Source organism: Staurois parvus, unplaced genomic scaffold (assembly GCF_062004578.1).
Source record: "Staurois parvus isolate SC_StPar_1 unplaced genomic scaffold, SC_StPar_1.0 ptg000218l, whole genome shotgun sequence".
Taxonomy (NCBI): domain Eukaryota; kingdom Metazoa; phylum Chordata; class Amphibia; order Anura; family Ranidae; genus Staurois; species Staurois parvus.
This window is the reverse complement of record NW_028318014.1, coordinates 8,276,769-8,301,022: the sequence shown is the minus strand read 5'-3', so window position 1 is coordinate 8,301,022 and position 24,254 is coordinate 8,276,769. Positions and strand designations below refer to the sequence as shown.

The 24,254-nt window shown below is 38.1% G+C and overlaps 1 long non-coding RNA gene across 14 annotated transcripts in view; it reads right to left on the bottom strand.

Moving 5' to 3' along the window:
- LOC149460898 (uncharacterized) overlaps positions 1-24,254 on the bottom strand; it is an 84,555-nt gene that overhangs the window by 7,913 nt on the left and 52,388 nt on the right. For 6 of the 14 annotated variants that reach the window (XR_016313010.1, XR_016313011.1, XR_016313014.1 and 3 more), the window contains 6 exons: positions 23,876-23,909; positions 19,911-19,986; positions 16,696-16,854; positions 16,384-16,500; positions 11,734-11,855; positions 3,146-3,264 (listed from right to left, as the gene is read on the bottom strand). This is a non-coding gene — a long non-coding RNA (uncharacterized LOC149460898). Of the gene's footprint in view, positions 1-3,145; positions 3,265-7,431; positions 7,573-11,733; positions 11,856-16,383; positions 16,501-16,695; positions 16,855-19,910; positions 19,987-23,875; positions 23,910-24,254 lie in introns of all 14 variants that reach the window. The other 8 variants (XR_016313008.1, XR_016313015.1, XR_016313005.1 and 5 more) reach the window with 7 other exon arrangements.

Here is a 24,254-nt window from a genome sequence, read left to right as displayed (position 1 = left end):
GTTTTCTTTACCATGCGCTTTTTGAAACCAACTACTAAATTGGAGGATCTGACTTCAGTGACCACTTCATCAATCTCAGCATTATACTGTAATAACAAAAGAACCATTAACTGCATCCCTTTAGATGTACATAGTCTCAGGACAGAATAAATTCCTATGGCACAGGATACCTTCAGTTTGACATTCAGTTCTGGGAAAAGCAATAAATCAATCACGCAAACAGAAAGAGATATGTTGTGAAGAGTATCCAAAATGCCCACAAGTTTATAATATTGCAAATAAATTTTAGTTTTTTTGGAAGATTTAGAAAACAGTTTTTCGAAAACTAAAATGCCAATTTTATTTCTAATAACATACAATTACAAAATGTTAAATCATTTATAGATTTAGTTTACCTTTGGCAAGCATTTATTAAATGCACTCAAAATTAATAAACTTAAAAAAATGTGCATTCATTACACTTTTGCATTGGAGCCTGCAGAGCATTTCAGCTGCCATTGGTGTATCATGAATGCAATGCAAAGGTTTCTGTAGACTGTTCCCCCATCCCCAGGTCCATACGGAGATACGGACCTTTGGTTTTGGAGCTGGAGGAAGTAAACAATGAATTACCAGTGTGGTGATGTCACCCCATGTGTGCTTTATTGAAAACCATGAGTTCCTCCTCCGCAGTGGTAAATGGGACTTGCAGATTTTACATTCACAGATCCCTGAATGAAAAATGCTGCTCTGCAGGTAGAGCCATGAACAGCTCCGTGAAATACAAAACAAAACAGGTGCAAAAATAACTTCATCATTGTTAATGAGGCTGAAAATTTGTAAGATGCATAATGACTTTAGATTGTACGCCCCTTGAGGGTTAGGGACTGATGTGAATGTACAATATATATGTAAAGGGCTGCGTAAATTGACAGCGCTATATAAGTACCTGAAATAAATAAATCAATGATGAATTTTGGGGGTTTAAAAAAAAAAAAAAAAAGAGATTTTCCAGGGACAGAGGTAGTACAAGCATTTTTCATCAAATCCTGGGACTGTTCCAGAAATAAAAGACAGTTGGCAAATACGAGTCAGCACTGCTGACATTGGGGACATTTAGTTTTATTAAATGGACTAATCAAAGTAATTCTTTCAAAAGACACTTATTATTTTGCAATTGCTGACTTAAAGTGATTTTACACATGCAATGGGGTTCATTTACTATAGCTGGTGCTGCTCTGCATAGAAACCAGTCAACTTCTGGGATTTATTGTCAAAGCTTAAATGAACAAGCTAAAGTTAGAAGCTGATTGGCCACCATGCACAGCTGCTCCAGATTTTGCACTCTCCAGTTTTAGTAAATCAACCCCAATGTTTAATTGCCATTATTCCAGTATTTTATTTAATATTAAAAAACCATCTGAGTAGTTAATCATTGCTGTTCAGAGGTCACATGACGTTTCCCAGGTTTTTTCTGTCCTCAGGGAAAGTTCTGAGGGAGGAGTTTCTAGTACTCTGCTGATGTACTAGACTTATCTCACATGACATTAAAAAAAGTTCAGAAAAGAGAATTCAAATAAATAAAAAATAGCAACAAAGTGTTTAACGCTTATTACAAATCTAAATTTCAAAGAAAATGTTTATGATTTTTTGCAATAACATGGTGTAGGTGTAGTTTAAATTGACTGACAATAATTTTCACTTTGTTCACACTGTAAAGATGTCTGGAGGAGGTTCTGCCAATGACATGCTGTGTCACGCCCCCTCCAGCCTGTGTCTATCATGTGTATGTGCTGAGACTAGCAGGGAGGTGAAGCCTACATCAATCAACATTTTATATCCCACTCCCCATAGTGTTTAGCAATATGAGGAAGATAGGAGGAAGTGTCATTTACCACTGTGTATACACCCACATGTGTGACTCTATAGTCACATGGACTGCACAGATAATAAAAAGGTGGAAATGAGCATCTTAGAAGAGAAGTGAAACTAGAGTGTCAATAGAGGCAAACAGCTGGTCTACACAATCTCAGACTGAAGTGGAGACATAGACAGGGAGGGAGGGACAGTGAGCAGCAAGATCAACAGGGAATTTTGCAGTGTACAGAAAAAAAATGCTCTAGTAGATGAGTGAGTACGAACACAATGTCATATAGCATGTATTGAGAGTTTTTGTTGATTTGGGTTTAATGACACTTTCAGGTGTACTAAAGAAGAAGGGAAACAACTATTATTATTATTATACAGGATTTATATAGCACCGACAGTTTGCTCAGCGCTTTACATTATGGTGGGAGACAGTACAGTAACAATACAGTTCAATACAAGAGGGATTTGAGGGCCCTGGTCCTTGGAGCTTACAATCTAGGAGGGAGGGGATAGTGGTACAAAAGGTAATAACTGTGGGGGATGGAGTGGTTGGAAGAGTAGAGGATTCAAGTATTAGCTGAGGGTGGGGTAGGCTTCCCTGAAGAGATAGGTTTTCAGAGTGCGCCTAAAAGTGAGCAGAGTAGGTGATAGTCTGATAGATTGGGGTAGGGCGTTCCAGAGGATGAGGGAAGCCCTGGAGAAATCCTGGAGACGAGCATGGGAGGAGAAGACAAGGGAGCTAGAGAGTAGGAGGTCTTGCGAGGAGCGGAGAGTACGGTTTGGGTGGTATTTAGAGACAAGATCGGTGATGTAATTTGGGGCAGTGTTATGAACGGCTTTATACATCAGTGTTAGTGTTTTGAATTTTATCCGTTGGGCAATGGGAAGCCAGTGGAGGGATTGGCACAGAGGGGTGGCAGATACAGAACAGTTAGTAAGGTGGATGAGTCTGGCAGCAGCATTCATGATAGACTGAAGTGGGGAACTATAATTGTTGTTAACTATCACAGCCAGTGATGAAGGTTTCAATAGCCTGGCTTTACGAGATGGTACTAGTTCCAGAGCAGAATGCTCAATAGAGCATCACGCAATGTGCCTGGCCCAGTACTAGAACTACCACTGGAAGTACAGCAATGTGATTTGAGCCAAGTAGTGCTGAAAGGGTTCCTTAAACAACCATTTCCACAGGCTACCTTCTAGAGGTTCCTTAGTTATGCCCAAACACTTGCAGGTAGGCACAGTGGGTGTAAATTCCAGTTTAACAATGACCTCTGCTAAACTAGTAAACTGTTCATACCTGTTCTCTGTATTTTTATCATTGGAGTCCATCCTGTCCAAAGCACCTCTCCCTCTATGGTACAGTAGCATTTCCTATCAGTTGAACACCTGTGAGTATTATTGATTTGCTGACCACACCTGTAAAGAAATGGAAGCGGAAATATCTTATATTTAACATTTTTCCCAATTCTTTCAATATTTTACTAAATACATTTAGATGTATTACTTGATTTTTATGAGAAAAGTCTCCAATACACATTCTTTATACTCAAAGCAGGCGGACACACAGAAATGATTGGCAAAAGACTTCCAAAATGACACAATAATATAGACAGAAGTGTACAGAGTACATAATATTTCACTGCCTTTTGTTTTTAGAGCCCTTCATGCAAACGCTAGTCTGCAGTCCAGGGTGTGAAGTTCTCCTACAGTTTCCAGCTAAGCACCCCAGAATTTGTCCATCAGGCATTCCCCTCTTCACTCAACATACTGTAAACTATTCACTGCATATTCTAGTTTTCTAAATTATGGCAACTGCCGGGTTATCACTGAATATTTTTATTTAATAAGAAACACTTGCCACTGTACTGAACCCACTTTAATTCTGCCATCAGTCTCACAAAGTTTGTCCACATTCTCATGCACAGTACATATACCACAAGATTGGCATTGGATAAAGCCAATATTATGTTTAGGGTATAACAGTCTGATTTTATGTCACAAATTCTCATAAGAGTTGCTAAGAAATGTATCAATAGCTTAATTAATGTACTAACTTTACAGTAACTAGCAGATTTGCCCCATATAAGTGACTGAAGATTTACACTTCACTGGCCAGGTTTAGTGATTATTTTTTGTGGACATTTGAAATGAATAGTGAGTAATGATTTACTATTTTTCTGGAAATGTGATCTTACACATATACTAAATGTTTAGAACTCTTCTTATGCAGAATGGGGGTTCCGTGTTCAGGAATACTGTCTGCATTGATTTTTTTTTTCACTTGGTACTATTTTACTTTACTACTATTTGGTGTGCAGAACAATGTGCATTTGGGTTGAGGAAAAGGAAGGAAGGATCATTGAGTCTGGCCAAGTACAACTCACGCAATCCACAAATCTAATAGATTAATTTGCATCAAGATCTGAAATGTAAATGAGTGAATAGTAAAACACAACTGCTCAAGTTTTCATCAAACTCGCTGATGTGAACCACAACAAATAAAACACATAGGAAATAGGACAATGAGACTGTGCATACAGATTACTCCTAATGTGTTGCCAGTGGCACTATTAGCTTTAAAGTAACTAACGTAGCCGCGATCATTTTTTAGAGTTGTAGGAATTTATTTGGCAGCAAATCATTTACGTTAAGCAATTTTAACCCTGCCATGTCTTCCAGATGAACAGCTACAAACAAAGCCTTGTGCTACTGTACACTGTGCTTGAAGTTGCTTGTTTTCAAATATTTCCTTTTCTGCCCTGTCATTGCAAGTTTTTAATGGTTGGTAGTGGTAGTGTTCAGGGGAGGCCCAGACAATCCTTCAGTCATCCTTGGGAGCCATAGAGTTTTATTGTGTATTCTACTTGCAGATATCTGGAAGAGGTACCCACAACAACATTGAATTGTGCAATTTGCTAGGTATAAATGATGTTGTACTATGTACACAACTAGAGTACATAGTACAACAATGGTTTAGGGTGGCAGGGTTCCCAGGAAGGTGGGGGGCACACAGCCAACCCACATATTGTTGCTCTTAATATCACCTTCTTACCTGCCGGTCGGGGCAGCCCATGCACACTCTGTGCATTTGTGCTGGTGGTATAGTGCACTGTGTAGTTATAGTTCACCTACCTGGAAATCAAGCTAACATAGTAGAGCACTAGGACAACTCCTCTGCTTGATAGTACTAAATGTTCTGACATAGAGTGGACTCTTCCATGCTCTACACCCAAAACCTTGGTGTGCTTTGTGTGGCTATTATGTCTTATTGTGTCAAAATGGCACTAAGACTCGTCAGTCAAATTTGGTTGGGGGAGTTGCGTTAGGGGTATAGATTTACCCTGGGTATGAGTGGTGTTGTCTGAAGGACAATAAGTATCTAGTGTTAGACACATTATCTACATTTGATGGTTTCAGTGCTACTATATAAATGGTTCCCATACAGATAAAATTGCCAAACATTATAGAAATTTTTTAGAGTTTGAACAATGTTGTCAGGCGGCCTTAGAAGACGAGACCATAAAGGACATGGCAGATTTTAAGTTTCCCCAACACAATTTTCTTTCTTGCAGCTAAAGAAGACAACAAAAAAGTACATGACCTCCCATTACTGCTTTCCTGGTCCAACAAGTCCAGAATAACAGATGTACAGTATGTCCGCTGAATAAAAGGTAAAAGGAGACAGGGCCTGCTTTTTAGGACCAAAAACGTCAATGAAAGCCTACACCTGCCCATTTTTAACCCACACAAATTATTCTTTTTTTCAGTTTGAGGACTGAAAATAATACACTCTGCAGGTGGCTTATCCAGTAACTATTTTTGTATTGGCAGTTCTTCAACATAGGTGCTAATTCCAGTTGCTAAAGGGAGAACCTAAAAATGTATATATAAAATAGAATCATGAAGCTATCACAGTGCAAGGTAGTAATACTGTGAAAGTCACACCCAAACTTTGCAGCAATCAATCAATATGTGTACTCTCTGAAAACTTACTACAGTTTAACCATTAGCATAAAAGTTCAAATGGTTCAAAAGCCTAAACATTTTTAACTTTCCTTGCATTTTAACATTCTTTGCATTAAAGTAAAAATGTTTAGGTAGTAGTACAGCTCATCTGTTTAACAAGTACAACAGCAAGCATGACTTTTATCACTGGACACAATAGATACAGAAAATTGGCTACAGTAAATTTAGGCTGAGAAACACTATTTCATATGAATTAAAATTCTGTAATATTACCAACACAGGAATGCATTTCTTATAAATCAGTTTTATCATGTTGTATTATAGGTTAGATGACACCACTATCTTTAGGTCATTTTGGTTAGTAGACAAACCAAATCTCAATACATTGCAAAACTAAAAAAAAAACAATAAAAGCTGGATTCCAGGCACGAAAACTTTAATTTAAATACATTTCCAAATAGACACACATTATATAAATTCTCTTTGCAAACACCAATTGATCCAGATATTACCTTGTAAAAGTAGAAGAAATATCATCAATACACTGTACATAGCCTGTGCAGAGAGCAGAGCTGTGGGATGGACCCAGCAGACTCCATCCTCTTCAGGAAGAAATACACAAAGAGAACCAATATAAAAGTGAGAATGCACATGTATGTGCATAAGTGTAAAACATTAATTACACATATTTTTACAGACAAAAAAAATATACATGTATTACTTCTTGCACAGCAGTCTGCAAAGCATTGTACCCTCAATCAGTGGATCATGGATGGAGTGTTGGCTTCTGCAGACTTGTCCTCCAGCTTTATGCCCATACTGTTGTATGGGCTTTCTGTTAAAAAGCTGGATGACATGTCAATGGACTACAAGGGCACTCATCAGCACCTTCGCAGTCCGAACTACGAGCCCTTTGCTGCAGTGACATATGGGACTTGTGAATGAATGAAGTGGCTGTGTGGACGGAACCCCATGCATCTATGCCGTTTTCAAATGTGGCAGCAGGTGCGGAGAGAAGAACCCCTGCCCACTCTCACGGAGTGGTCCACGGGTGCAGGAAGAAGTGTTGGAGCATGTTACACATTATACCCAAAATACACATTTAACAAATATCATTCTCCAAAAGGTGAACTTAGTCAGTAAGGATTATAAAGAAAGTATTGTACATGATTCATAAATGTAAGATTAGCAGGAGGAGTAAAGATAATCCATAGAGTTCTATTCACTCCACTCTAACTCATACTGCAAGCTATTTTTTTCCCTTACCTGGGAAAGCATAATATTTTCATCTAAAGCTGGTCATAGATGGATAGAATTTTGAATAAAAAGTCTTAGGAAAAATCTTAGGAAAATTCATAAAGAAATCCTTAGAACATTCAAATGCTGTTCAAAATATTTAGCTTGCTTTTAACATTTGATTTTGTAATGATTAAACTTTACTGAATGGAAACCACATACAGTACACTGTTAGAAATTCTTTCAAGATAATTTTCCACCATGTTTCTTCAAATTGTATCCTTGCTGAAGCAAAAAATGAATGTCCGTTAGATCCACTAATGATTAGAACAACAAATGAACATTCTTTTTCTAAGAATTTTTGTTCACAATTCTACTCACCTATGACCAGCTTAAGTCCTTGCCCAGGTCCCTTGCTGCAGCCATTTATCAAATGTGGCAGATGGAGTCTTGCCAGACCGTCCTTTACCATCCCCTTGTGCTGACCTCACTCCTCTTCTTGATCCTGAGAGAACCCCACCTCTGGACAGCCAATAAGAAATATCCAGGTCACAAAAATAAATGATGTGGGCACCCAAAGAATGAAATTGTGGGAAGTAAACAAAGAAAGAGAAAAGGCAGGGGACTGCAGCATCACACAATGTGATCGTTAAATGATAACAAAACAAAAATAGGAAAAAAAACCAAAAAATTACATTATCCAAATCCCTTTCTAGAATCCTAAACCAGTCAATCTGGTCATATTGAAAATTTAAAAAAATTTTTTTAAGAATGCAAATATATGTAAAAAGGCCATAAACTAAACACAATACAAATATCTATGCAATCTGTGTGTATATCCACACACAGAAGTTTGAATCCCAACCATGGTACCACCTGCCTGGAATTTGCATGTTCTCCCTGTGTCTGCATGGGTTTCCTCTGGGTACTCCGGTTTGCTCCCACATTCCAAAAACATGTTTGTAGGTTAATTGGATCCTGTCTAAATTGGCCCTAGTATGTGTATGTATGAATGTAAGTTAGGGACCTTAGATTGTACACTCCTTGAGGGTTAGGGACTGATGTGAATGTACAATATATATGTAAAGAATTGCGTAAATTGACAGCGCTATACAAGTACCTGTAATAAATAATATTAAATAAATAGTAAAACTACATGTTTGATTAATGAATAAATTTAATTTTGCTGTTGAAATATACTGAAACGTACCTGGTTTCCCACCATGTAAGGATGTTAGATTGTATAAAAAAATATCAATGTACTACTTCATCTGTTCTTGTTAAAAAAAATAAAAAGACGTTACATAAAAAAGGTCTACAGCAAGAAATCTGATGTAAAATCTGTTCATCTAGAAAAGATAAACTTTCATTTTGAAGTCCGATCTCTGTTTTCTTGTGTTTCATGTGACACCGCAATCCTCTTTGTGAATGGGACCCTTTAATGTATAGTCTAACAAAGTAGCAAAATGTATAGCAAAAAAAAAAAGAAAAAAGAAAGATGCCACAGAAATGAAGGAAGGGAAAAAGAGGCGAATATGCAAAGCAGGACACTGCGAGTGTTTACTTTAACACACAGATGCACCCATGAGTCATTTCCTTTCTGAAAACGCTTTAATCATTTTTTCTGACGTTCGCAAAATGAAACCTATAAAGCAGTAAGTGGTGTATTATACACAAGTGATTTCTGTCAGCGAGTCTTATAAGCGGCGCAAAGACTAAATATTGCATTTTGTTTGGTAAACACATTGTTTATTTCCCTAACAGGTGTCCTAAAGAACAAGTGACATACAATTATACTTATATTGATGTGGATTAGGTGGTGATGAATGACTTTACAAAATGTCTGGCCTGTTAAACATTACTATTCGTATGTTTAATGAAAGTGGGCTGAGCATTGCTTATGAATATATGATGGAGCTCGGATCCTATTTATTGTTATCTATTATTTATGGACTGTCAACATTTTCAGGAAAGCTGTTGAAACAGCACATTTTCTTAAAGCAGAACCGCAGACAGATGTGAAAATGGCACTTAGTCAAGTTATGTATTCATTAAAAACCATTTAAGATATTTCAAACACAGCTAGTATAAATATTCAATTATATTGTTAGGGTCCTTCACATGTACAGTAATCATGCATATATATATATATATATATATATATATATATATATATATACAGCTATATGTCATATGAGTTGTAACTTGTATGAAGATGCTTCTTTGGTAAAGACTATTGCTTTTGGAGTATGTATCCTTATTTTATTTGATAGATATATATATTTTTTATATATATATATATATATATATATATATATATATATATATACATTACCACCTGCAGTAATGCTCATTAAAAGTCACAAAACTACTTGATTTCAGCATTTCTTAAAGCTGAACCGCAGACAGATGTGAAAATGGCACTTAGTCAAGTTATGTATTCATTAAAAACCATTAAAGATATTTCAAACACAGCTAGTATAAATATTCAATTATATTTTTAGGGTCCTTCACATGTACAGTAATCATGCATGTATATATATAATGTAAGCTCGAAAGAGCAGGGCCCTCGAACCCCTCGTATACTGTTTTGTTACTGTATTATCTCATGTACTGTCCCCCACTACTCTGTACAGCGCTGAGCAAACTTTCTGGCGCTATATAAATACTGTATAATAATAATAATATATACAGTATGTATGTATATACAGTGGGGATCGAAAGTTTGGGCACCCCAGCTAAAAATTTGTATTAATGTGCATAAAGAAGCCAAGGAAAGATGGAAAAATCTCCAAAAGGCATCAAATTACAGATTAGACATTCTTATAATATGTCAACAAAAGTTAGATTTTATTTCCATCATTTACACTTTCAAAATTACAGAAAACAAAAAAATGGCGTCTGCAAAAGTTTGGGCACCCTGCAGAGTTAATATCTTGTACTGCCCCCTTTGGCAAGTATCACAGCTTGTAAACGCTTTTTGTAGCCAGCCAAGAGTCTTTCAATTCTTGTTTGAGGTATCTTTGCCCATTCTTCCTTACAAAAGTCTTCCAGTTCTTTGAGATTTCTGGGCTGTCTGTCACGCACTGCTCTTTTAAGGTCTAGCCATAGATTTTCAATTATGTTAAGGTCAGGAGATTGTGAAGGCCATGGCAAAACCTTCAGTTTACGTCTCTTGATGTAATCCCCCGTGGATTTCGAGGTGTGTTTAGGATCATTATCCATTTGTAGAAGCCACCCTCTCTTTAACTTCAGCTTTTTCACAGATGGCATCAAGTTACCATCCAAAATTTGCTGAAATTTTATTGAATCCATTTTTCCTTCTACTCGTGAGATGTTCCCTGTGCCACTGGCTGCAACACAACCCCAAAGCATGATTGATCCAACCCCATGCTTAACAGTTGGACAGAGGTTCTTTTCATTAAATTCTGTGCCCCTTCTTCTCCAAACGTACCTTTTGTTCATTCCGGCCAAAAAGTTCAATTTTAACCTCATTGGTCCACAGAACTTGTTTCCAAAATGCATCAGGCTTGTCTATATGTTCATTTGCAAAGTTCAAACGATGATTTTTGTGGTGAGGACGTAGAAGAGGTTTTCTTCTGATGACTCTTCCATGAAGACCATATTTGTACAAGTATCTCTTTATAGTGGAATAGTGTACCACAACTCCAGTGTCTGCCAGATCTTTCTGGAGGGATCGTGCAGTCAAAAGTGAGTTTTGAATGGTTTTTCTCACAATCCTGCGAGCTGTTCTGCCTGATATTTTTCTTGGTCTTCCAGATCTTGCTTTAACTTCCACTGTTCCTGATGACTGCCATTTCTTAATTACATTCCGAACAGAGGATATTGACATCTGAAAACGCTTTGCTATCTTCTTATAGCCTTCTCCAGCTTTGTGAGCGTCAACTATTTTCAGTTTCAGTTTTCTAGACAACTGCTTAGAAGAACCCATGGTGCTGATTGTTGGGGCAAGGTCAGATGAGTCTGGGCATTTAAAACCTTTGAGATTGACATCACCTGGTCTTCCCAGACGATGATTGAGAACAATCCATGACACTGGCAGGTCTCAGCTTGGCAAAGGGGGCAGTGCATGCTATAAATTCTGAAGGGCGCCCAAACTTTTGCAGACGCCATTTTTTTGTTTTCTGTTATTTTGAAAGTGTAAATGATGGAAATAAAATCTAACTTTTGTTGACATATTATAAGAATGTCTAATCTGTAATTTGATGCCTTTTGGAGATTTTTCCATCTTTCCTTGGCTTCTTTATGCACATTAATACACATTTTTAGCTGGGGTGCCCAAACTTTCGATCCCCACTGTATATATATATATATATATATATATATATATATATATATATATATATATATATATATACAGCTATATGTCATATGAATTGTAACTTGTATGAAGATGCTTCTTTGGTAAAGACTATTGCTTTTGGAGTAGGTATCCTCATTTTATTTGATATATATATATATATATATACACACACACATTACCACCTCAGTAATGCTCTTTAAAAGTCACAAAACTACTTGATTTCAGCATTTTAGTTCATTGCAATGGGCCTACTTAAAGAGCAACTTTAAACTTATCACTGCCCTGGAGTGGTGACCACCTATTGACATAATTAAAGCATATCTAATCCCAGAAAGAAAAAAAAATACATTGCATCTTACCAGTTCTTAAATGCGGGGGCTTTTTTTTCCCACTTTCCCTTTTGCTTTCATCTTGTGGTCCGGCCAGTAGGGTGTCTTTGCTCCAGATGGAGAAGCAATGGAGAGACAACAGCATTGTCAATCTGGAGAGAGGGTAATGTTAGATGCACTAGTAAATTCAGATACACTAGCAAATTAAGGCTAAAAAAAAGAAAATGCCAGATGACCCCAAAAGCAGCATTAAAAATATCCAGTGTGTATGAAGCCTTTAAGAAGTTATAGCAATAATTTCCTTTTGAGATAAAGGTTTTACATAAATTAATAAAAGCTGATCATTCTAAGCACCCCTGTCAGTATTAAATGGTTTGTTTCAACCCTCCGACTGCCACATTTGCTGGACAGCTTGGCCTGTTAAAGGAAATTTAAAAATAACAAACTTACTGGCCAGATCACCAAATGAAAAAAAAGGGAGAAAAAAGCATAGAAGGAAAACTGAAGCAGCCACCGCATCTAAGAATTGGTAAGCTGCAATATATTACATTTTTGCTTTTGGGTTTAGGTACACATTAACCTAGCTATGCACAGTTAATTTTTTTTTTTCAGTCAATAGGCCAAACGACTAACAACTAACATATTCCTTAATTTACACAAACAAGATGGATGGAGGAATCCCCATCTGTGGGACAATTTAGGACCCACAGCTGTTAGAATACAATAGTCAGCAGCTGCAGCCATTGATCAACAAAAGTTTTCAGCATGTCCCTTTGTCAGAAGTAAATCAAATGATCAACTTCTATTGAGTGGGGAGGGCAACACACTGATCAGAATTCAGACAGTCCTTACTGAACCAGCTGCATATCAATCACTGAATATCCAGTTTTAATCTGGCCACGCACAGAGCAAATTCCTGATGAACTTGATAAAATTTGAGCCATGGTTGGCCTGGTGGGCACCCTCCAAACCAACATTTCATTTTGAATAGGAATCAAGTGGAAAATTGTCAGCAGAACAGTGGCTGCATTCAATCCACGCAGGAACTGTTTGAGTATTCTGACAGCCGGAACCTATGGCTTCTTCAATTTTCAAATCAAAGAATGTTGAGGTGGCAACGAGAGATTCCTCCTTTCACATTTTGTAGTGTGGATGGGGGATTCAATAGATTTATATCCTCAGCCCATGGGGCTGAACAAGGGCAACACACTCCTGCAGCCCAAAAGTTACATGGCTAGATTCTTCTCACTAGACTACTCAAGATATAACTTGGGATCACAGCCTGTTCACCTCCTGGCGAGCCTTATTATATCAAAAGGGTTGGGTCTGTCCACCAGAGAAACATAAGCAGTACTAAGATGAATTCCAAAATCTTATGAGGGTGCTGTGCGAGTGGAACAATTTTAATATGCAAAGAGATTCAAAGCGAGGAATCTAATTTTCATTTACAAATGTAGAACCTGTTAAGATACTCCAATGCGTTGCAAGAATTGTACTGGCAATCTGTGAGGGTTCCAATAGATAACTTTAGGTTACTAGACCTGAAAAAATCAACTGGGTGGGAGACAGTGAATCAGTTTGCATATCAGGTGCATGTGATGAATCTTATCGATTATTTTTTGGAAATAGATTTTCAGTTTGCCTAAAAATGTTCATACAAATGTAACCAATCTGCATGTAACCATGTATTTAAAGTAAAACTAAAGTCAAAACTTTTTTGTTTTAGATAGACTGGAGAGGGATTAGAACATCTATCAGGTTTTTATTGCTGTCTGTGTCCCATTAGGGAGATTCACCCCCTCCATTTGTGGTGGTGCCTGCTATCACCAAAAGTTAAGATGAAAGAAAAAAAAAACACTTTAAGTTGTCAACTGAAAATAGAGGTCATCTGTCATAGAGGGCAAGTCTTCCAATGGAGACACCAGTTCTGGCGATCTAGGTGACAACTAGTGATGAGCTAGACTTTGGGATTGGGGTTAGTCAGAACCCAAGTTTTTTCAATCCCAGAATTAGCTGTTAATTATTATTATGTGATTCTCTGCAGGTTAAAAATTGCCTGAAAAAGATTATTTCTAACTTTTTTGAGTGATAACCCCCTGCTTCTCAGATACTGCAGAAGAGCAGTCAATAGCAAATATGTTATCATTGGCTTACTGTGTGTATGTAAAGTGAACAGGGGCAGACTGACAACTCATGGGGACCCCGGGCAATAGGAGATCATGGGGCCCCTGTATCCTTGCCCAAACTTAAAAAAGCCTATGAAAAAGGTACCAGGGGCATCTCATGGGGCCCCCTACTGACCCCGGGCCCTCGGACAGTGCCCGAGTTTCCAAATGGTCAGTCCGCCCCTGAAAGTGAACTTTAGAGGGCCACTGATTCTCACAAAAATGTCTTGGTAGGTCATTTCTGTTTAACAGATTTTTGAGTTGTTTGGAAAAAACGTAGACAGTGTTATCTTATTATTAGTTGCAAATGTATGGACACATTAACAAACACGATTATGAAGTGTATTCTTTGTGTTTCCAGTTACCATTGAATTAATAGGTATTGGCTTCCCACAAAATATTGATCCACAAAATGGTGTTACTGGTAATGCACATAGATATAGGTCTGAGATATGAAGGGACCTACAGTGAATCAGACCAATCTACAAACAGGTACTTTCTCCATGCATAACTTCAGCCTATACCAGGAGTTTCCATACTTTCCAGTATAAAGACAAATCATATATTTTACAAGCATTCGCAGGCCAAAGAAATTAATTTTTATAAATTAACAAATCAAATTTGAATGATAAATATGTTTTATTTAAGTTTGTTGTAATCAACATGATATGATTACAGGAAAGAGATGATAATAGGAAAAAACTTCAGTAAAAATTATACGCCACTTGAGGGTTAGGGACTGATGTGAATGTACAATATATATATGTAAAGCGCTGTGTAAATTGATGGCGCTATATAAGTACCTGTAATAAATGAATAAATAAATAAATAAAACAATGCAGAAATTCCAAATAAACTTGAGCCCATCAGAATCCCCCCTTACATCAGAGACCCCTTATTGCCCCTTTACATCAGAGCCCCCTTACATGGTAGACCCTTACATCAGGGTCCCTGTCAAAGTCCTCTCTTACATTAGAGGGCCAGATAAAATCTTCCAGTATCTGTATCTGACTCATGGGCCATAGTTTGGAGACTCCTGATTTATATCACTGTTGCCATGCAAGCTAATATAATCTAATCTAATATAATCTACGCAATGAAGGTAGGGTTGCAAGACAAACTTGAGACATCAAGTGAGCCTGGCTGCAAAGGAAAGCCCAAATGTTTTTACAATTCTGAGGCGTTCAAGTGTTTCTTTCTTGTTCCGTGAGCACCTCCAACCCCATCATTTGTATTGTGTCTAGACACTCCACACAGTCATGTGTACCCTTCAGTTCATGACTATGACCACCTTGGTAACTCTATTAGATTGTCTATGTATTCCCCTTGTTTACAATTGCCTTAATGTATATTCATTCGTTGCTCCACCCCTGCGAGGGTGTGATACCTGTGAACCATTGTTTGTTACTGTTTTTCTTTGTGGTTGTTTTCTATGTGTACTATGTTAAATGTTTTCAATAAACAGATTTTTCAAAAGGAAAGCCCAAATATTTTGAAAAAAATCAAACCCTTGGACACTGCTGTATTCATCTGACATCATTACACCTGCTATTTAGTGCAAGTTGTTTCCTATTTCTTTCTCCTGAACAGTACTGCATGCTGTCAGTTCATTACTGCCTGTCTTTGTAAAGCGCAGATCAGAAGCTAATTAGAAGAAATTATCCAGCTCACAGATCACCTGTGATACCAAGCTTCTAAAGCCCCCTGCTGCCAAGAGTCACACTTCCTTTGCAGAGAGATTGCTGCACAATAGTTTGTGCCATGCTACGATCTCCTCCCTAATAGTTATTAAAGCTCTATTAGAGTTATGGGCCATACAAAGGTGACTGCGGCAGCAAGAGAAAAAGCTGGTCAGTATTTGCATTACAGAGCACCCCAGGTTTTAGGGGTACTGAGAGGCTGTAAAGGGGATCAGGGGCAGTGTGTAGGTACCTAGAGGTCCCTGCTTATCAGTGAAAGTGGGACTTTAATTCTTTTCCCCATGGGTTTGCATTCTTTTTTTATGGTTTGTACCATCTCCATGTTGAAAAAGAATGTGAAATTACACTAAATACTTACTCTATATTTACTATTATATTGTGATATATTTGTTAAATGTTATATATACCCAAGATGATCAATTTTTTTTGTAGGAAATACATACATGTAAACACAAATAATAGCTACAAGATACATGATTTGTTACATAAATCAACAGAATTGGTAGTCTTTGAAAGGGTACAATATAAGATGTGAGATTTGCTAAAGAAGTAGTTTGGGCATTCTTATACTTAGCCCTGTGAATCTGTATATAATTTAAATGCCTAGTCATAAGCAGGACAATTAAAAAGTAACGTTCTGTATATACAGTATAACTGAATGATTAAAGCACACCTGTACCATTAGAGATGCAAAAATGGCAATTGAATAAAAATGCTAGTTGTCTGGCCCCATTTCACTGCATTCTAGAGCACATACCTGGAATAGTATGTAGTGAGTGAAGTTACAATGAAAGCAGAACTCCGAATCTCCATACCTGTTTCAGCTCAGTGACTCAAAAAGTAGAGAATGCAGCAGCATGACAGCCAGGTGACCAGCATTTTCTGAAGGAGAAATCAGTATTGTCAGCATCTGTAGTTTCACCACAGGTTTCCTTTAAAACAAACACAAATTCATTTTATTAAGCCCTGGTTCACACCGAATGCGGGATTAAAATCGCGCTATTTTGGCACAAATTCAAAGCTACCAATCAGTACAACTTCAGGTGTGGCTTGCCGACATCTGCACAACTTCATGCACAGATGTCAATGAAAGCTGCACATAAAATTGCAAAAAAAAGTGCAGTAACCTTTTTCAACGTCGGTGCGACTCAGAGTTGTGTTGATTTGAACGGTTCCATAGCTGCAAATAGGCTGCAACTGGCTGTGCACCTTTGATCTGTCATGTCGCATGACAAGTCACACTGGTGTGAACCAGGGATAGTTCCCCCATATATGCATCCTTGTCTCTTCAAAAAATAGGGTGAATAAGGTATAGTCACTACAGTAAAATGTAACATTTTTCCATTATAATAAGTAAACTTTCAAAGTTAAAAAAGCTATACATATTAAGAAAATCACTTTTAAAAAACATAAAAATGAAAGAACACTATCATCATTTAATTGTTACAAAGAATATAACAGAATATGTAAAAAGGGAATCAGGGCCACAAAAATTCAAAACAAATGACAGATAGCAAAAGATAGTAGGGCAAACACCCAAAAATTCTTCAAATGTATTAATAGTAAAAGGTTAGGTCTGAGCATGTAGGCCCTTTACAAAATAGTATCGAGTGGGTGACTGGGGACAAAGAGAAGGCAAATTTATGAAATACCTTATGCAGCTCTGTGTATACGAAGGAGCATGGCGGAGCTATTGTCCATAACGGGGATGATATTGATACAGCTCCAGATGAACCACTATGGCTCAAAATTGATATGGTCAAGAAATATATAGAGAGAATAAATGTGAATAAAGCACCTGGACCAGATGGCATACACCCACGGGTCCTTAAAGAATTGAGCTGTCATTTCAAAGCCATTGTTTCTATTTTTTAGGGATTCTTTAATGACTGGCATAGTACCACTGGATTGGTGTAAGGCCAATGTGGTACCTATATTTAAAAAGGGGTCAAAGTCTTTACTAAGTAAGTATAGATTTGTTAGTTTAACTTCTATAGTTGGGAAGATACTGGAGCGTTTAATAAAAGACCACATAGATGAGTTCTTGCTGGAAAAAAATATTTTAAGCAACAGACAGCATGGATTCATGAAATACAGAAGTTGTCAAACAAATCTGATCTCTTTTTATGAGGAGGTAAGCAAAAGCTTAGACAAAGGCATGGCTGTGGATGAAATATACTTGGATTTTGCCAAAGTGTTTGACACAGTTGGCTAATGTGTAATGTAAAGTCTACAGGCTTGGAAAAATCAGTTTGTAAATGGATAGAAAACTGGCTAAAAGACTGTATTCAGGTAGTAGTGACCAATGATTCATACTCTGACTAGTCTAGGGTTATTAGTGGTATACCCCAAGGTTCAGTGTTGGGACCCTTACTTTTCCATATATTTATAAATGATATAGGGTCTGGGATTAAAAGTACAGTCTAAAGTTAAAAAGTACAGTTAAAATTTCAGTCTTTGCAGATGACACCAAGCTGTGCAATGGAATAACGTCCTTACAGGATGTCTCCAACTTACAAGATGACCTCAATGCTCTGTTTAATTGGGCAACTATGTTGCAAATGAGGTTCAGTGTTGATAAATGTAAAGTTATGCACTTTGGGGCTAAGATTATGCATGCATCATACATACTAAGGGGGTACAACTGGGGGAATCAATGGTGGAGAAGGATCTGGGAGTTATGGGAGATCATAAGCTTAATAATAGCATGAATTGCCAAGCTGCAGTTTACAAAACGAGCACAGTCCTTTCTTCCATTAAGAGAGTTATAGATTTCAGAGAGAGAGATATTTTACCCCTGTACAAACCATTAGTAAGACCTCATCTGGAATATTATGCAGTTCAGTTTTGGGCACCAATTCACAAAAAGGATATCGGGGAACTGAAGAAAGTGCAGAGAAGTGCAACCAAACTGGTAAAACGCATGGAGGAGCTCAGCTATGAGGAATGATTAGAGAAACTGAATTCATTCTCTCTCGAGAGGAGGAGATTAAGGGGGAACATGATTGACATGTATAAATATATAGGTGGTCAATATAGTGCTGTTTCTGGCCAGCTCAGTAGATTGCTTTAAATAAGGCCTGGATTCTTTCCTAAATGCACATAATATAATTGGATACTAACAATTATAGGTAAAGTTGATCCAGGGAATATCTGATTGCCTCTTGGGGGATCAGGAAGTATTTTCTGCCCTGCTAGAGCAAATTGGATCATTCTTTGCTGGGTTTTTTTGCCTTCTTCTGGATCAACTGTGGGTATAGGATTGTATTTTTTTTTCCTTTTTATTGGTTGAACTAGATGGAGCTGGGTCTTTTTTTCAACCAGACAAATTATGTAACTATGCTTGCACTGCTCAGTTAAACTGATGTTCAAATGTCTGTTCAAACCAATATGTTATTTAATTTTGGATCAGCACCACAAAATAGATTCAACTGCCACTTTCCTATATTTCCAGGACTTCCTGGCAAGGTCCTTTTCTGCTTTAGATTGTCTCTACTATGCTTCTCATAAAAATGTCGTTTTCATGCAGCTGGATTACTAATTGGGGTTTGTTCCCTTTTAAAGATGAGGGGGAATCCTTTTCACCACCTCACTCACTACTTGAATATTGGTGTGAGAGGCTACAGGGGGGGGGGCAATTGTGCCTGGAAATGGCAAGAGTATGCTGTTAGTGAGGGTGCCAGAAAAAGACGCACACTGGCCATCTTGAAACAATATGGGAGGGGAGATCAATGCCTGAAAAATTAAGACTGAAGACAGGTTTTGAAGCCCCTGTCAATGCTTATACTTGATCTCAGAGAAGGTAATCAGTAGTTACCCTAAGAAGCTGGATACGACTTTGAGATGTGTACCCAAGATCCCTTAGAAGAGCAAGTAATACTCTGTAGAGGTCACTGGTCCCCCCAAAACAGTCATTCACTGTTCCTAGAGTAACAATACCTCTACACACTGTGACCTGTGCTCTTTAAAGATTGAGTAGGGCTTTCAGATCACACTTACAGTACACTGCACAGAAAGATAACTCTAATTTTTTGCATATTTTTCCTTCATTTCCCAATGGTCCCTTCTCTGCCAGTCTTCAGATGAACCAAGGTTAGTGAACAGAGCACATAAGCAACTTAACTCTTCATTTCTAAGCAATGTATTTTTTAGGGTTAGTGTACACATATATTCAGGGAGCACTGGAGACATTTCCTTTGTTTGGCACAGTTCACAAACAATTGCATTGATGCTGCCTGTGGAATTCTTTAAACCTACTAGTGACGAGGCTCAGTATTATAAATATAATAAATACTATTACGGTATATAAAATGTTAGTTTGTAAGATATGAATGATTTTTACCACCATGATTATTCTCATATTGGTCCATAATCCTTGAATTGATCACACTTGTGAAGAGGAACTTCCAAAAGAGCATCTGCAAAATAAACACAACTTTAATAAAATTGTCATCTGTACTGGAGGTTGGATTTGCTACATAATTTCTAAAGCTTAGCTGCCCATCCTGAATGACATGTTCCTCTTTAGTCATTGTTGCAGTCTGTAACAGTTAATGTTCCTTTTAATGCAACTCCCCTTCCTGCAAACTCTGCTTCCAAGCAGAGGAATTTTCAGAGAAATCACAACATTTTTACAGAAGTGTCAACACACATAAGAAGTAAATTTTACTGTGGATAAGCAACATTATGGAGATAGCTATAAATCAGAACATGCAGCATGAGCTTACAATTTATCCAAGACTAATCAGGGGATTCAATAAAACTTTGCAAAGTGGGACGTCTTGCTGTTTCACTGAACCTTTTGTCCAGCAAAAAAAAGAATGCACACTCATATTTCACAGCTTGAGCATTGTTACCTAGGTAGTATCTTTATAGTGAACTTGCTTCTGTTCTTTAATATCACCAGAAGTCAGGACAAAAACTTTACATTGGAGAACTGACATATCCCAATCGTATAACTCTGTCTCTGTATTGAGACAGGCTGTCTGAAAGGAGGAGATCATGTGCACTCCCATTAGAAAACCCAAGGTGCACAGGGAATCCTTCCCCACTATTAGTCTTTAATGTCAAACTTTTTTCAGATGTTTGTTCTAACAGATGTACAATGCCAGAAAAATGTCACCAAGTGTATTACATCAGTTACTAAAATGAGTAAAAAATGGTGGGAGTTTGTGAAGAGAGGCTCTATGCTTACTTTGAAGTTTAAGATGATAGTTTTTGGTTAATCATTAATAGCATGGTCCCAAGCTGATTTAAGCAATACTAGGTCCAACAATGGTCCTTCCAGGGAGACCCAGTGTTTTCCAATGGTATTATCATTCATTAACAGAGATTTTTCTTTGCTGGTGAACCACCATGGTATCTTACCAAACTTTCCCTCTCCTAATTGACAAGGAAGGGGTTAAGCATGCATGCACTGCACCCAACTAGGCAGGATGCTAGGTAAATTTAGGGTTTGGTTTGCTCTGAGGCTGCAATGCTTTGGTCTAGTCTATTCTTGCTCCACAGTTGGGAATTTGATTAATTTCCCCTGGCTCTGTGGAAGAATTTGCTAGAGCTCAGGATGGGAAATGCAAATCCTCAGGCTGGGAGTTTGCCTTACCCCAATCAATCCCTGGGGAGGTGTGCCCAGCTGGAGAGTGGGAAGCAGGTAAATGGCCTGGAGCCCAGGAAGTTCTGTTCTTCCCCTCGAAAGGGGAAGGGAGATCATGTGCTTCAGGGAGCTGCTAAGCCCTGAAGACTTCTTGGACTGGCTGCTCAACTACTTATCTCCCCCTGGAACAAGCCCATGGCCAGATATCTACTGGGATTCATGAGTAGAGCTGCATCTCCTGTGCTGCAGTTTTATCTATGGTCCCCAGCTGTGGCCATATAAGACTGATCCAGTATGCTTAGTGTGCTCTCAGTTTCATGTGATCATCAGCTGTGGGAGTTTTACACTTTTCCAGTCTACTACAAGTCCTCCAGAGTCCTAATATTCTCCTGGTCTACAGTTGGAAATGAAATAATGTACTACTTCCAACCAGAGGTGTACCTATATGTGCCACAGAGGACACAATTGTGACCCAGCCCCATGCTGCAGGGGACCAGTGCAGCTCCCCTGTAACACCTGGATAGGAGGGGCAGCAGGGACCGCATATAGAGGAACCGATGTCCTGCATTTTCTTCCTGCAGCCTTTCAGTGGCTGCAGGAGGAAAATGGATGGGTTTGGTTTGTCTATATGCCACCCCCACAGCCCCTCCTGACCAGGTCCTGCTGCTTTTGGGCCCTTGTATACTCCTCCACCCCCCCCCCCTCCCTGCTTTGAGGATGGAGAGCAGAGAAGGGGCCAGTAAATATGTAATTTACCTACCCCCTCCTTTAGTGAATGAGTCAGTGATCGGTACTTATCACTGACTCTGTTCATTCATAACTGAAGCATAGAAAAATTTGTTTTCTATGCTTCCATTTGTGAATGAATGGGAAGCTCTGCATAAAGCAATTTCTGTCCATTCATTCTGTGCAGCTCAGGCTCCAGAAATGGAGATTGAGGGCTGTGTCCTCAATCTCCTTTCTCTTTCTCAAAGGTGGAACATCAGAGGTCTGTTTAGACCCCTCATATCTCACCAAAGCCCCCAGACATGGCTCCTTAAAAAGTTCTAAAAAACATTAAAATATAAAATTCTAAAAAATAAATAAAATGGTAAAAAATAATTAAAGAATAAAATAACAAAAATAAAAAACTACTGACACCAGTGACAGAACTACCACGGTCGTAAAAAGGTCAAACTTGTGACCGGGAGGGCCCCAAGATGGCAGGAAGGGGGCCCTCTGCAGAACATGCAAAAGGGTCCTGCAGAACGACCATAATAAAGGGCCCCACGATGGGAAAAAAGGGCCCCGGAATCAGTTGGAAGGTCCTCGGTCGAGGGGGCTCTTCATGGTTTCTTCTCCTGAAGGTTCTATGTATGCCTCTGCTTCCAACTAGTGGAGAGGTGTTTCTTGTCCTAATATTCTCCTGGTGAACAGCTGGTAGTGAAAATAGGCTGTAAAATTGTGCTTGACATTTTGGAGTATCCCATACCCCATTGTCCTCCCCAGTTACAAGTTTTCAGCAATAAACTAGAATAATATCCCCTGAACTATATACAGTATATATGGAGCCAGTATGAGTCACTGTTGCTGTGTGCCTAGCTGCCTCTGTTTGAGTGAAGAACCTGTCTAATATTCAGTGGCCCCTTTTGGGGTAGCACTACATATGGTTAGGCTTAGCTATGTAAAACCTAGGTGATCTTAGAGGCACCCACAACCACTGAGGAAGAGAACATGTTGCACATATTTTTCCCAAAATGCCAATTAAGACTTGCATATGATGATCACCTTAGCTGTCTTACCCTTAGGACAGTCCTGTACAGAAGCTCCAGTTTCTTCAATGATATTTTTTACAGCTTAAAGAACTGAACTACGATGCAATCATTAGGAGCACTTTTAAAGCCTGCAAGATGCTAGTGAGAGTTTCTATACTAGGAAGTTCTATTTGAATTGAATTATAACCTCTAAGGTATATATATATAAAAAATAGGAAAAGTTAAAAAAGAATTCTCTGTAAAAATAGCACGAAGCAAAGTTGTATGCTATAATTTTGAGTGACAACCTATATTATAGCACAGAGTGAATAGATAGTTGAAACCTTTGCTTGCAAAAAAGACTTGTACAGCACCTCTACAGTCAGAGTTAAAAATAGCAACGCAGTTTAAGGTGATATAGTAACTTGGATCTGAATAACAGTAGGTAGACATACCACCAAATGATTTTAACTTGGTGAAAAAGAACAAGAAAAGGCTGACAGAAAAAAAAGATTTACTGTAAGAAAAATGAGATATATGCCATACTGTCACCCCTGAGCATGCTAATTCACACACAGGAAATCAAGTTATTTTAAAATCACTTGCAACAGATTTGGTGGGTGCCTGTCTTATATTTGACAATGTTTATTTTGTCACCAAGTTCATATAATTACAGTTTATAGTCAAGTTATAATAAATATATTTTATATATATGGTATGGGTGAACACTGGACTTTTGAATCACCCGATAGTTGTTATCTCTTGGGAAATTAAGATCTCTCTCTGACTTAGCAATGTCTCATGTGGAAAGGAGTCTCACTAAACCTTTTTGAAGGTGTCCTACTCTTACTGTTGAGCTATACTGTAATGTAAAATTCTTTAAAAAAAATAAGATTAACAGAGATGTCACCAATGGAGTGACTGAGACATACAATATTAGAGACTGGAAAATACTGAAATATTCGAAGTGGATAGACTGACCTATTATACCCAAATCTCTTGTTCTTGGTGGATCCTAAAATGAAAAACCAAAAGATGGTAAGTGTGAAAGTTTGATAAGTCTAGCTTTGGTTATACTCACTAACCTAGACCAGCCCTTCTAAACCAGGATTTCATGGAACCCTAGGGTTCCTCCAGAGGATGCTAGGGGTTCCTTGAGCATTAAGCCATTTCTGCCTCTCAGGTAAGCTACCAGTGACACCAAAGATCTTTTTAGCTATCTGTAATGGGATTGTCCCCAATGATCAGAAAAAAATGAGAATTCTGCCCTCTAACCATAATGCTAATGTCCAATGAGCTGGAAATATAGTAATTATTATCAGGGGTTCCCTGAAACCTGAAAGTTATTTTAAGGGTTCCT